The sequence below is a fragment of the Mus musculus genome, chromosome 2, assembly GCF_000001635.26.
Source record: "Mus musculus strain C57BL/6J chromosome 2, GRCm38.p6 C57BL/6J".
NCBI lineage: Eukaryota > Metazoa > Chordata > Mammalia > Rodentia > Muridae > Mus > Mus musculus.
This window is the reverse complement of record NC_000068.7, coordinates 62,986,167-63,000,534: the sequence shown is the minus strand read 5'-3', so window position 1 is coordinate 63,000,534 and position 14,368 is coordinate 62,986,167. Positions and strand designations below refer to the sequence as shown.

Sequence of the window (14,368 nt, the reverse complement as noted above, 5' to 3'; positions counted from 1 at the left end):
TATATATATATATATATATGGAAGGATGGAAAGAAGGAAGGAAAAGGAAGGAAGGAAAAGGAAGGAAGAAAGGAAAAGGAAAGAAGGAAGGATCAACGAAGTGTCACACGCAAACTGGCTAAAGCAACTTACTTTTGAGAAGAAAAAAAAAGATTATATGATTACATGACAGTTTGAGTCAGAAATAGAATAAAATCTTATCCAAATGGAAGAACCATTAGAATTCTCTGAATGAAAACAACATAGCCCACCACTAATATTGGAAATGGTGCCATTGACAACCAGTTATGAGAACAGAAGATGCAAGAAAGTTGTATTTCTATATATTAGGCAACTTTATGGAGGATATGAAGACTAGAGAGAGAAAAAAACAACATAAATTGTTGTGGACCGAGACTCTAATAGATTCTCCATAAAAGGAAGCCTTTTATTGGATTTTGCTGGAGGATTATGTGAAAGTGTGTAGGCAGGAACGCAAACTTGCAAAAGATGAATTCAAGCTCTGTGCCTCAGTAATACACAGCAGGCTTACCTTGCACACTGCAAGATGTTGGCTATTACAATAAAGTAGGAAAATAGCATCGTTTCCTTTGGTCAAGGAATCTGTGGGCAAATTCAATGAGATTAGTGGCTTATGCCCTCATGCATGGACAATATTAATTCTACTTGTGTTAAAAAAATCTAGAGAGCAAAGATGACCCGTTCTTAAAGATAGATTTGTGACATATTAAGTGATGACTATGTGACGACAGAGAACACCAACATTCAGACTTCTGCTCAATATTACTTGTATGGCAGTTGAGTCATCCAAACTCAGAAATAGAATAAAAAAATTATATCAATGTAAAAACAACATTTAGAATAAAAAAAACTGTTTTATTCCTAGATCAATGTGGATTTGATAACTATCAGGAAATAGAGATTGACTTGGCATTTGCACTCTGATTGACAGCAGTCGACACAGGCAATGACATCATGAAAACAGGATAATTTAGGAAAAAACAAGAGAGATGAATTCATTTTCAGAAGATAAATTCGCAGAAAGGCTCATGTCTATTCTGAAATTCTTATTTCATGGGTAGCATTTTTGGGTATTTTCACCAAATAATGCTATATTAATGTATACTATAAAGCTATATTTTATTACAGCTGCCAAGAGGAAATTTTTAAATCAGTTCTACTAAGCATTAGTTTGAGAACAGTACATTTTATGCACAGATTCTTACATACCTGAAGTCAAATAGTAGGAAAGGGGATACTGTAATCAAGTGGACTTGGCTCTCCTAGGAGAATTGAAGTGAGATTTTAATCATAAATTAATTTTAAAAACAGAATTCTACTTATTCAATAAAAGGGAATACCCCATTAAGGAAAACAGTTGGCAACATTTTCAGTGCCAGTTTTTTTTTTTTTTTCTGGATTTTTTTCTTTGGGCTGCGTTTGAAAACCCAGGAAATGTGAATATTTTGTGTGTGAGGGGAAACAGTGTTTGCCAACTGCTTCATATAAGAGACAAATTTCAAATGCATAACAGTAAAGAACAATATTATCTTACTGACTTTTATCAAAAACAAATGGGAAGGTTTCTAGACCAAGATTTCCTTTCTCTTTAGATAACAAAGACAAAAAGGACATAAATAGATCATCCTAGATACATTTGTTATCCAAAAAGAATTAACAGAAATTATGATTCACATGTGTGCTATGCAGCCAGTAGTCCTGGGCCTGTGTACGTGGGTAGAAAAGCAGCAGAATCAAATTGGAAAAAAAAAACAAAGAAAACCAATACTGGACCAAGCTTGTATATTCTTTGGACAGCAGCTACCTCACAGCACCATCAATAAAGCTGGAATAAACATCAATTGTGTCACCTGAAATAGGCAAAGATTATAAAGAGAAAATGTAGAATAATGTGCTAATAACTAGGGGATGTATTAGTAGTAGTACAATCTTTATCATCATCATAATCATTATTTAGTATTACTATTTCCAAGAATAGCAGTCAATACCAGTACATTTGTCTGCCACATATTTTGAGAAACTTAATAAGATAAACTGTGTCTTAAGTACTTATGTGTTTCAAAGCTTCTTTCATATCCTGGCATAATGCTAGAGTACATTAAATATTCACTGAGGAAATGAAGTTACAGAGCAACTGCATATATGAGTCAGCTGTGATAAGTCAGCACTGTTCCATAGACACTTCTGTGTGTGATGATGGGCCTGTTGTGTGTGATCCAACATGTAACTGCTAACCTGTAAAGCACATGAAACCCAGCCAGTGAAACAGAAACTGCTTTATCCATTTAATTTCATTTAAATGTATAATTAAATAATCTTGTCATATTATGCTCATTTTTAAAACACTGAAGGAAATAGAAAAGGCTGGTTTCCCTTGTCAATGAACAGCCATGAATACAGAGATACGTGGCTCAAGAAAATGATGAGACTAGGTACCTTCCTCAGCGCTATCCCTGAGATACATACCATCCCTTTGAATGACCCAGGATGATCATGAAAGAGCAGGGGGTGGGGACAATGTAAGAACTGGAAACTAGGAAAAGGAGTTGCACAATGTAGTCTTCTAGGCATGGCACAGCCAGTGTTACCATGACCTAAAAGCAAGTATAGCCAACTGCCTATAACAGGCATATAAAGGACTGGGCCTATTGCCAGTTAACCATGAATCATGGCATTGTGTGGGACTCATGGGACCTTCTTTTTCCTTGCTGAATTATTGACTATTAATGGATTCTAGCAATCAGGCAGTGATTGTCTTTAGTTGTGTACCCACTGAAGAGCCACTGGGTTAAATTGTATAATCACGAACCCACAATCACACAGATGACTCTTTCTACAAACTCAGTTGGTCTTAAAATATAAAAACAAAAGGACAAGAAAGTGGGGAAAGAACTTGAGGGGAGGGGTGATAGGCATGGGAAGGAGATGACAGATAGTGAGGAGATCACAGTAATCAGAATGTACTTGATATAGTTGAAATTGTCTACGTGTAAATTTCATGTTTTTTAAATGGACTGACTTCTAATGAGCCAAATGGACCATCTCTTATTGACTCTCAGTGAATAAACATCACTGACTATCTCATAACCACTGTTTTATAGCTACATGCAGTTTATCATAAAACATTAGATACATGGACTTAGAGTTCTGGTCTGGCACACATTAACAACAACAACAACAACAAAAAAAGTGATGTGAAGACTTCTAAGCTTCAGTCCTTCTGCAGGAAAACAAAGATTATAATCTGTAGGGTAGTTAGATACATTATTCTTAGTCTTTATTGTATTACTCATAAATAAAATATAGTAAGCAGATATTACAAATAAGGTAGTTGCTAGGGATAAGATAATGTGACTGGTGCCATGAGAATACTGAGCCAATATTTTGACCGTTCTTCATCAATACATGTTGTGCTTCTTGATGACAAGATTGTAGACACTCTCTATCAGGCCAGGCAGTATTTGAGCTTCATATCTAATGTAAAAAGAGCAGGATACTTTTTCCCTAATCTCATTTGCTTATTCCTATCACAGAGCTTGATACTTAATAATACTTTAAAATAATCATCAATCAAAATTCAATCCTTACTGTATAGTTTTCACATAATACCTCCATTCTGTCACAGTTAACAGAGGATATATAGACTACACAATAAATCAGCAAATATTCCTTGACTATCTTAGTATTTCCCACCCACACAGAACACAACCAGGTAAATATGTAACCTTTGGAAAATATTTAATCAGAAGCAGGTTGGATCTATGCAAAGAAAACTATCAAATTTATATAAATATGTATCACTGCACTGTATGTGTGTAAACCTGGAGGTATTAGTGGAAAGGCATATGTGATTTCTGACTGAAAAGATTAAATGTTGCATGGAAACATAATCCTTTCTCTAAATCCATGGTTGCGAACAATTTCCAAGAATTTTTGAACATTTAGACTGACGAGTTTATCCAATGAAGCAATAAAACACGGTCTAGAGGCTCAATGATTAACCATTGCAATACACAATAAAATAGATACATAAGAACTAGAGAAGACACACTCAGAGGAGCCCTTGGTGAAAATGAGATTATAAAATGGGGAAAAGGTAGCCTGCACAGACAAAAACAGCAGTTTACCATGCCAAAAAATAAATTATAGAGAAATAGAGAGGTTGTATGAAATGACACCAAAAAGCAAGATAAACACGGTGTTTATCTTGTAAAGAAAAAGCATACAAAATCTTATCTGAGGAGAGCCACATCACCTTACATATCTCTAGGTTTTTTTCCTTTTTACCATAATGAGCATCTGAACAAAATTGAATTATAAATGGCCAAGTGAAAGAAATTTACAGCATAATCAAAGGATATTTCATAGAGCACTCAGCAAAGAGGCTGTTTAAAAAGGCTGACTTCAACGCTAGCCAGAACACAAAGGACTACATAACTTTTGGCTGATTACTTCAGGCAAATATATTTGTATGACTAGAGAGGAATATGAAAGCAGAGTCTGTAACCAGGCAATAGAAGGTTTGCCCAGAGCACCTGGGTCTCTGAGTCTGAAATTCAACACTTCAATGTGGAAGAAGTAATAGATATGAGACAGAGTTAATGTGACAAATTAATTTAATTAAAATGATCACTGGTGTAATACCTAAAACATGGCAAAGTACTTCATACTTGGCTTACACATTAAAAGGACATAAAACACTAGAGCATGTCATTCATAGAGCGAATCATGTACATTTTCTGGTATGAAAATAGAAAACAAATAGCTTGCTACCTTGGTTTTTATAGCTCCTGTCTTTCAAAAGAGGAACTCTTTCCTTGTATTGAGTCATTTAACTCAATCTGACAGATTTTCCTTGTATTTTTGGTTTTTCCATTTTATCTAGAAAGTTTCACCTTTTTCATTGTCTTCTTTGTGATTATAAAAGGTAATTTTTCTATATCTTTATTCAGTGTTGGATTCTCTCTTCATATATAATGTTTAACATAGGACTCCATAAGTTAGCTGAGATTTCCTTCAATTATAAATGGTTAGTAGATTATCAGAACATTAATTTTAAAAGTCAGTCTATCTTTCAAAATCTTTATTCTCCTCAATGGCATTTAGTTGCACTATATAAATATTTATCTTCTCTAGAATTTATTCTTTCCATTGATCTACGTTTCAAGTTCTCTGCCAGCTTTTCCATTTTTATTGCTATAGACATGATTTGATCTCTTTGGAGTGAACATATTTTCTTCTATGTCAATTTTAGATTACCATATTATGTTCTATGAATATGATGTTGGAAGTTTGATAAGATCTTATTTAAACAGATAGAGCAAATTAAGAAAAGTGCCTTTCTAAAATCTGAGAATTTCAAATGGGTTCTGGTCTACTAATGTTTATTATAGATGTCACTTTTTTTCTAAATGCACTGTCAGTATTTTATTAAATGCTCTTATTGTTCTTATATAATTTAGTTTCTTTAAGTTTTCTATCTGGTTGTTTTATGGTCTAAAGAAACATTTGATTTTGCAAACCTAAAATTTTTCTGAATAATTTTATTATTTTTATTAGCTTTTAGTTGATAACTACAGCCTTTCCTATTAGGTAAGATTAATTAGTCCTTTTCAAATATTTAAACCTTCATCTACATACACATCTTCTTTACTCCTTCAAACAAGCTTTTTTTAATCATTTATTTATTCTCTCTCTCTCTCTTTCTCTCTCTCTCTCTCTCTCTCTCTCTCTCTCTCTCTCTCTCTCTCTCTCCCTCTCTCTCTCTCTGTCTCTCTCTCTCTCTTCCTTCCTCGTTTTAAACTCTAGACTTTATTCCCCTCCAGGTCCACCCTCAGACTGTTCCACATCCCATATCTTCTCCCCCCATGCCCCTCCCCCCACCCCATAGTCTCCACAAGGATGTCCCCACCCCCCAATGCACCAGACCTCTAAACTCCCTGGGGCCTCCATTGTCTTGAAGGTTAGGTACATCATCTCTGAAAGAACATAGACCCACAGTACTCTGCTGTAGGTGTGTTGGTGGCGTCATATCAGCTGGTGTATACTGCCTGGTTGATGGACCAATGTTTGAGAGATCCCAGGGATCCTGATTAATTGAGACTGCTGGTCCTCCTATGGGGTGGGGGTGAGGGTTGGGGGTGATCCTCAGCTTCTTCCAGCTTCCCCCTAATTCAACCACAGGGGTCTACAACTTCTGTCAATTGGTTGGGTGCAAATATCTGCATCTTACTCTTTCAGATGCTTATTGGGTCTTCCAGAGGGCAGTCATGCTAGGTCCCTTTTTGTGAGTGCTCCATAGCCTTAGTAATAGTGTCAGACCTTGGGACCTCCCCTTGAGCTGGATCCCACATTGGGCATGTCACTGGACCTTCTTTTTCTCAGGCTTCTCTCCATTTTCATCCCTGCAGTTCTTTCAGACAGGAACAATTATGGGTCAAAGTTTTTATTGTGAGATGGCAGCCCCATTCTTCACTTGATGCCCTGTCTTTCTGCTGGAGGTGGGCTCTACAAGTTCCCTCTCCCCAATTTAGGGCATTTCATTTAAGGTCCCTCCCTTTGAGTCCTGAGTCTCTGGTACATTCTGGAGGGTGCCTCCACCCTCCTACCTCCAGAGGTTGTATGTTTTCATTCTTTCTGCTGGACCTCAGGTATTTCAGTCCTTTTCCCACACCCAATACCTGATCATGTTCCCTCTCTGCCCATCCCTCAACCCCTTTGCCTGCCTCCCTCCCTTCTGCCTTGTGGTTGATTTCTTCTCCTTCCCAAGTGGGACTGAGGCAGGGCCCTTCAGCTTGTTGATCTTTTTGAGTTCCGTGGGCTGAATCTTGGGTATTTGGCATTTTTTTTTTTAGTTTTTATTTTATTTTTTATTTTTTATTATTTTGGCTAATAACCATTTATTAGTGAGTACATACCATGCATGTCCTTTTGGGTCTGAGTTACCTCACTCAGGATGATATTTTCTAGTTCCATTCATTTTTAAAATTGTCCTCACATAAAGTCAATAACCATTATTAGACATAAATTAGTTGTTAAGAGGATATTGTTTCAAATAAGCATATTTTATTTGAAAGAAAACATGGTGTGAACGCACGTGTACACACAGACAGACACACACAGACACACAGACCGACACAAACACACACACACACGCACATGCACAGACACACAGACACACCAGAGACTGCTACTCAGTCAAAACCTATGCGTTATTCTGTGATCCTGTGATTTGCCACATGACAAATATGCAAAGCATCCTCTTTCTCAGATACCCCGGCAGCTGTCATCTCTTCTAATGTTCATGTTACTCAAAATTACTTACAAAATTCATGTCTCTACTTACCTATAGTGAACAAAAATCAAAACAAAATTTTGTTTCATACGGTATAAATTACAAATCATGTAAACCGACATGTCTCCTTCCATTGCCCCTATATACCCAGTCCTCCCCCTCTCTGATTTGGGCTATAGATCGCCTATGTAGATCCCCATGGTGGTTCACTTCTTGCAATATTTTCATTATTACATTTATCATACAAAGTGGCATTATATTTTTTAATTAACCATCAGGTTTTTTTTAAATCTCTCTGTCCCTATATCCTTTCACTCGAGAGTTACTAATTTTATTCTTCTATTAATTTGATATGGTCTAATGTTTCCTCTAATTTATTGTTTTCTTTGTGGGTAGTTCAGACATTCTGGATCTGTTACAGCTACATTTATCAACTTACATGAAGTGAAAAAAAAATCCTGTTATTCTGTAATTTTGCAAAATAAGCTGTTCTTTTCTTTCTTGGATCTTCTATGGCTAATAAACTATTTTTAAAAAGCTTTATTAATATTAAAAACATCTTGAGAATTTGTTTCAAATGTGTTCACTTGTAAGTGAAATACAAATCCATTGTTGGTTAAAATGCATTGGATATTAGTCCCCTAAAAAAATGCAACTCAGATACCCTCTTCACCTTTCAAGAAAGAGTCTTTCTTTCATTCAAGGTTTTAGCAACTGGCTTTTATGGTCAAACCATACTATGATGGTTATCTCAGTTGTCAAATTGATGGTTCCTAGTAGTATCTAGGAGACAAAACATTGGCTATGCTTGTGAGGAATTATTTAGAATAACTTAATTTACATTTAGAAAAACAATCACTTTGGTAACAGCATACCATGAGTTGGGGTAATAGAATGGATGAGAAAGAGAATGGGTGTTGAATGTGAGCATTTGCTGGGCTTTGCATTCTCATTGGCTGTGATCAGTTGCCTCTTTAGCCTGGTCCACACCCTTCCCTTCCCTGATGCACTGTGTACTCTGTAACTGGAATCCAAATGAAATGTTTTCTTCTTTTTGTTGTATTTATTAGTATATTGTCACAGCAACATTAAAGTAACAAAGACACATATTAATAACTTCTGACAAAATTATAAAAATGTGTTTTCATTAAAGTAGAGGGAGGAGGAGGAGGAGAATAGGCCACATAATATGAAGTAATAGTTGCAAATATTCTAGCTATAGAGAGGAAACCATCAAGATGTAAACATACAGAGTAACTGCAATAAGAGTTGAGTGAGTTGGAAAAATAGGCTACGCATCCTACAGTTTCCCCATAGGTGACAGTGAAGCAGAAACCTTTCAAACATTATACCTGTACCTTGCAACATTGAATCACTGGAAATGTCCTTAGCAGATGTGAACGAAATTCTGTGACAAATGTTCTTGGCTCTCCAGCTAGCCCTGCTAGAAAAACCTCAATCTGTCTAGGTCTAACTGCAGTTGACACCACTTACTCTTCCATCTGGGTATTAATTAATGTTAATTAAATTAATGGTATTATTAATCCTGTGCAGAGATTAGTGTCGATCTCACTGTAGACACAATTTCTGGGCCAGGGCAACCATGCCAGCACTCCTCCAGCTAGCTAGAGTATGATTTCAGAAAGGAGACGGGCAGAAAAACAGCACCGAGTTGTTTATATGTTCTCAATCTCATATGTAACGTCGTTCTCCAAGATAATTAAAAATTTGAACAAGTCAACCTTCTCCTAATGGGAAACATTTACACGTAGATAACATTTCTTATGGGTGCTGGACCAGCAGTCTCAATTGAACTGGAACCCCTAGATCTCTCAAACACTGGACCAACAAACAGACAGTATCCAGGGTGGGGGCATCCACATAGAGACAGGGTGGGATGGGGAGGAGGTATGGGGTGTAGAGCGGTCAGAGGGTGGATGGGGGGGATGAGAATGGAATATGGAGTGTAAGAAATAAATTAGTTTAAAAAATACTTAGAGAATGTTCCTGCACTAATATTATCAACTTATATTCAACTTCCTTTACTTTGAGATCTATTAACATCTCAAAGAGATAGTCTACATCTGGTACATTTCTCACCTAATTTTCTTAAATTGCTTTCTGAAACAATCACCTTTGAGAAAGCTTCCAAGTTGCAAAGCCAGTATCTTCAAATTCAGCCGCAGTGATGCTGCTCCATTTTTTCCCTCATTTTTTATTTCATGTCTCTACTTAATGTCAATTTTTATTTCTCCTGTCCTTCCTATTTCTCAGTTGGTAGATGTTCTTGAAAGTAATACCCTTTGCAGGCCTCTTTCCTCTAATTCAGTGTCTTTTACAAGATAACCTCCTGTAGGACTGCATCTTTGTTCGCCATAAAAATAAATTCAAGTTCTAGAATTACGTAGTAAAATTTTACACTCACATAAGCAGTAACCAAATATATGCTAGAAGAAAATGGCTAATTGGTTTGCATTCTGATCCCCACTGGGACTTCAAATGCAAATGTCAGTAAAGTTTAACCAGCTTTATGCATATCTAAAATTTTGACACCATGCCAAGACACATTTTTGTTTCCTCAAGATACACTGTGTGCAGCATAGTATACACACCTGTAATCCGAACACTAAGAAAAACAAAGCAGAACTATTGCTTGGAATCCTAGGCTACCCTGAGCTACAAAATGAATCCTAGGTCAATGAAGTCTTAAGAAACTAATTAAATCATTAATTGGTTAAAGATAAGTAGTCACTTTCCAATGCCCTGAACCTTGCACTTTTGGGGCTTCCTTACTGTGTTTATCTTAATATTAGATTCTCCGTTGAAACTTCATTCTATGGCACTATTCATAATTTAATGTCCTATCCATAGAGGTTCACTTTTAAATGGCAATCTGATAATGCTTGACACAGAATGTGGAAAAGAAAGTTCCAGCTGATCTCTACACTGCAGCTATTCCTGGTGTGATCAGTTTCCATTGGCCACAGACAACACTGCATTGATACTGTGAAAAACATGTACATTCCATCTGGAGAACACATTTGAGCAAGGTGACTCCAGGGAAATCGTCACTTACCCCTGTGAGGTGCCCCTCCTGTACTTCCTGGCTCTGGACAGACAAACCCTCAGCAGGATTTAAAGTTGACACTTGATCTGACATCAGGGTCAGAGAGGTGAACTGCAGTTGAGTGACGACTGACAGACAGCCCGTAGAAAGTAAGATGTTTACTTCTTTGCTGTGTCCTTACCAAGGACAGATTCTGCCAGTGTCCTTCTCCAAGCTCCACCTCTATGAGTGATTCGGAATGTTCACTTGAATACATTGTTTGCAGTAACTTCTATCCATGATACATTGGGAGCACCCACTAATGCCCATAGGTAGGATGCTTTTCTGTTCAAAGCCCCACCCCTCCCAAAAGGTTCTTATTTCTACATCACCACATTGTTACATGGCTCCTAGCTTTAGCAGGAAACAAGATGTATGCATGCATTGGTGGTTATGAAGGGATGTTTACTGATTTTTGCCTCTTCCCAATCCTTCATGTGCATGTCTACATCATGTCTATATTTTAACTGTCCTCATTCTTTACCTTAAAATGAAGGTAAATCTATGTGCTCTACCATTTTTAATACTGGTTCCATGTTGGAAAGTGCCTACGGACTGTCCCTGGGAGAATACCTACTATTCATCTAAGTTGATAAACACACAATGAAGAGGAAGGTGGGGGAATGACATTTTTCTAGTTTTGTATGTTCTCAAAAAATCTTTTTTTTTAAGTTAAATCTATCCCAGATAAAATAAAGTCAATGCAATTAAAAGAAATTTACTAATGAAAAGATAATCTTAGCTATCAACCTGTGTGTGTGTGTGTGTGTGTGTGTAAATTACTTGTTTGATTCTATGAAAAATATAATTCCCTATCATTTATTTGTAGGCAGATTGATATTTTCAGTGACAACAGTATAAATATGTGACTTTCTTAACCTACGATATATATATATATATATCCCATATATAACATAAATCTCATATACATTATATATTATATATCTCATATACCACTATGTATCATTTGTTTTGTTTATTTGAATAGTTTATTTATTTGTTGATATATAATCTTATTATATATCTTATAACAGTATTAAAATTACTAATGTCCTCTGTCTCCCAGTCTTACTGCCCCACCCAGTACCAGGATTTAGATGTTTCCCACAGTGCTTTGCTATATGCTCATTCTTTTGACTAACAAGTTTAAGTGTCTATTCACTCAAAGTGAAGCTCTGAACATAAAGGGGAAATGTGATAGGTTTTCCTCTGAAGGAGATCTTATCTACTAGAAAAAAATTTACATGTTGTCCATGTCAATCACTAATAATTAGCCAAATTTGTCCTGGCAATAAATACAGTGACAGATGTCAAGGCTAGATTACTCTAGGGTTCAAGCCAAGCAATGAGCCATGACAATTCACTTAGTGGTTCCAAATCAAATATATTAAAATGTCATTGCATAAATAATGAGGTATGAAAATCACAGGATCACTATTTCATAGAAGATATTTAGTTATGAATTCTAAATGATTCTTCTAAACAATGGAATAGGAAGAATGTTGATATTTCTTATTCTTGAACAAGAAAGTTTTCAGTTATTTGAAATGTTTTGCTATACATCTTTATATTAGTAACTTCACAAGTTTTTTTTCCAAATGCATTTAGTAACATAGCTTATCAAAGCAGAAACAAATTAACCCAGCTTCACTAACTACCTTATTTTTAAATGTCTAGCTACTATACTGATCCTGACCTGGTGAGACACGGCCTTGCTTTCATTGTTATACCAACTACTTTATAGACAGATGGGATAATTAGTGACAAAATATAGTCCACTAAATCCAGTGTGTGCCATCCTTCCATGTCCATAAACAAATTAAATCTTCTATATTAACATTTTTGGAAAATATATATATGAGAGGACCAAACTCAGCTTTCTTATAATGTAATCCTTGTCGCTAAGGAGACTGTTCTCAGGAATCACTGATAGACAAATATTTTTATTTGACTGTACTTTGTAAGCATGGTCTTTGAAGTCGTCTCACGTAGGAACTAAATGAAATGAGTTTATATTCTTCTCTTTCATTTGCAACCACAATTTTAATCCAGCATAGCCAAGGAAGATCTGTTAGCTTATTTTTAATTTCCTTTTTTAATCTCCTTTTAAAATAATCACTTTTAATATCCCCCACATGGTACAGTAATACAGTCTGCGTTAGTCTGATGTTTAAAGATACACATCACATGATTCATTGTATCATTCCAATGATGAATATATTTTTATCAGTCTTTGAGGTGATGTGCAATTCTGATGGTACTCATGAAACACCATGACACCAAGTCAACTTGGCTGTTAGGATTGAAATTGTTAGGTCAAATCAGCCTCTTTCATCAGACTTTATTCATATTGCTACATATCAGACATGCCAATCATCTGGTTTGGTGGCTTAAAGAATCGTCCTATTCGCAATCAAATAATGCAGTCTATTCCCTGGCAGTTAGAATAATGATCTTCTGTTTGTAGGAACTTCTTTTCATCTTCTATTCTTTGAAACTTAACTGTATGCATTTATTAGCATTATAATTATTTTATTTGGACAGGTTGGACAGTCTACCAGTTAGACTCTCCAGTCTATATATTATCAAAATGAAAAAAAATCACTTGGTTTTAAAAATAAATTTTAGCAAATATTTGGACAATATGAAGACTTCAAAGTGTATATCAAGACAATATAAAGTTTATGTAAAGAATATGAACTTTATATATTGCCCAAATATGTCAATATGGGCATCTTGCATCTCTGAATATTTATACTAAATTAACAAAAGCTATACATTTGTTATTAATTGCATTCAATTGTTTTCTACAAATACAATTTTGTATTTGACTTTGAGACTGAAACAGCATATCACATATTATGATATATTTATTTACTTATTGAAAATGGAGACAGATAAATATATATTCATACAAATACAATTTTCTCTTCACAGAAGTCTACAATTAATAGCAACAACATCAAAAGTCCAACTATAAGTAGGTGCCTCCTAAATCCTAGGTCTGTAGCATGATTATATTTAAATACTCAATCCACAGAAGCATATATCAGGTATCTGCTCCACAGAAGCATATATCAGGTATCTGCTCCACAGAAGCATATATCAGGTATCTGCTCCACAGAAGCATATATCAGGTATCTGCTCCACAGAAGCATATATCAGGTATCTGCTCCACAGAAGCATATATCAGGTATCTGCCACTGATCTTATCAAACCTGACTTCACTCACAATGCAAAGAGCTGTCTGTTTCAACACCATTACTTTTCTTATTATTTCCTTTTCTTACAACTTTTTCTCCCATCAGTGTAAAGTACCTATTGTAATTCTTAAGACTGCTGTTTTTCTGCCTGTTATTCTAAACCAATAATAGATTGATAGAAAGCCAGACTCTCTGTGGTGTGGCAGTCTTGTGAGTACACTTGATGAATGTTTTTCTTACTGTTTCCCAATTTTGCTTTATTCATCTTGCAACTAAAGTCTACAAAGTATCTTTTCTCTAAAGTGGGGATTGGCCGGGAATGGTGGCACACGCCTTTAATCCCAGCACTTGGGAGGCAGAGGCAGGTGGATTTCCGAGAGTTCCAGGCCAGCCTGGTCTACAAAGTGAGTTCCAGGATAGCCAGGGCTGTACAGAGAAACCCTGTCTCAAAAAAAAAAAAAAAAAAAAAAACAAAAAACAAAAAACAAAAAAAACAAAAAAAACAAAAACCAAAAAAACAAAACAAAACAAAAAAACAAAAAAAAAGACTGTTAAAGTGGGTATTGGTTACTGGGTCCCACACTGCCAAAAGCAAATGAATCACTGAACTAATGAAGCACCCACCAGCGATGTGACTCCTCCTGGCGACTAATTATTAAAGTGAAAATATAAGAGTAAGTGACATTTACAGACTTAGCACATGCCAGGAATGATACTATACCTGCATTATGATAAAGCAATGAG

The 14,368-nt window shown here is 35.8% G+C and overlaps 1 protein-coding gene across 16 annotated transcripts in view; it reads left to right on the top strand.

The window, feature by feature from the left end:
* Kcnh7 (potassium voltage-gated channel, subfamily H (eag-related), member 7) overlaps nucleotides 1-14,368 on the top strand; it is a 490,878-nt gene that overhangs the window by 183,753 nt on the left and 292,757 nt on the right. The gene's annotated exons all lie outside the window — the stretch shown is intronic.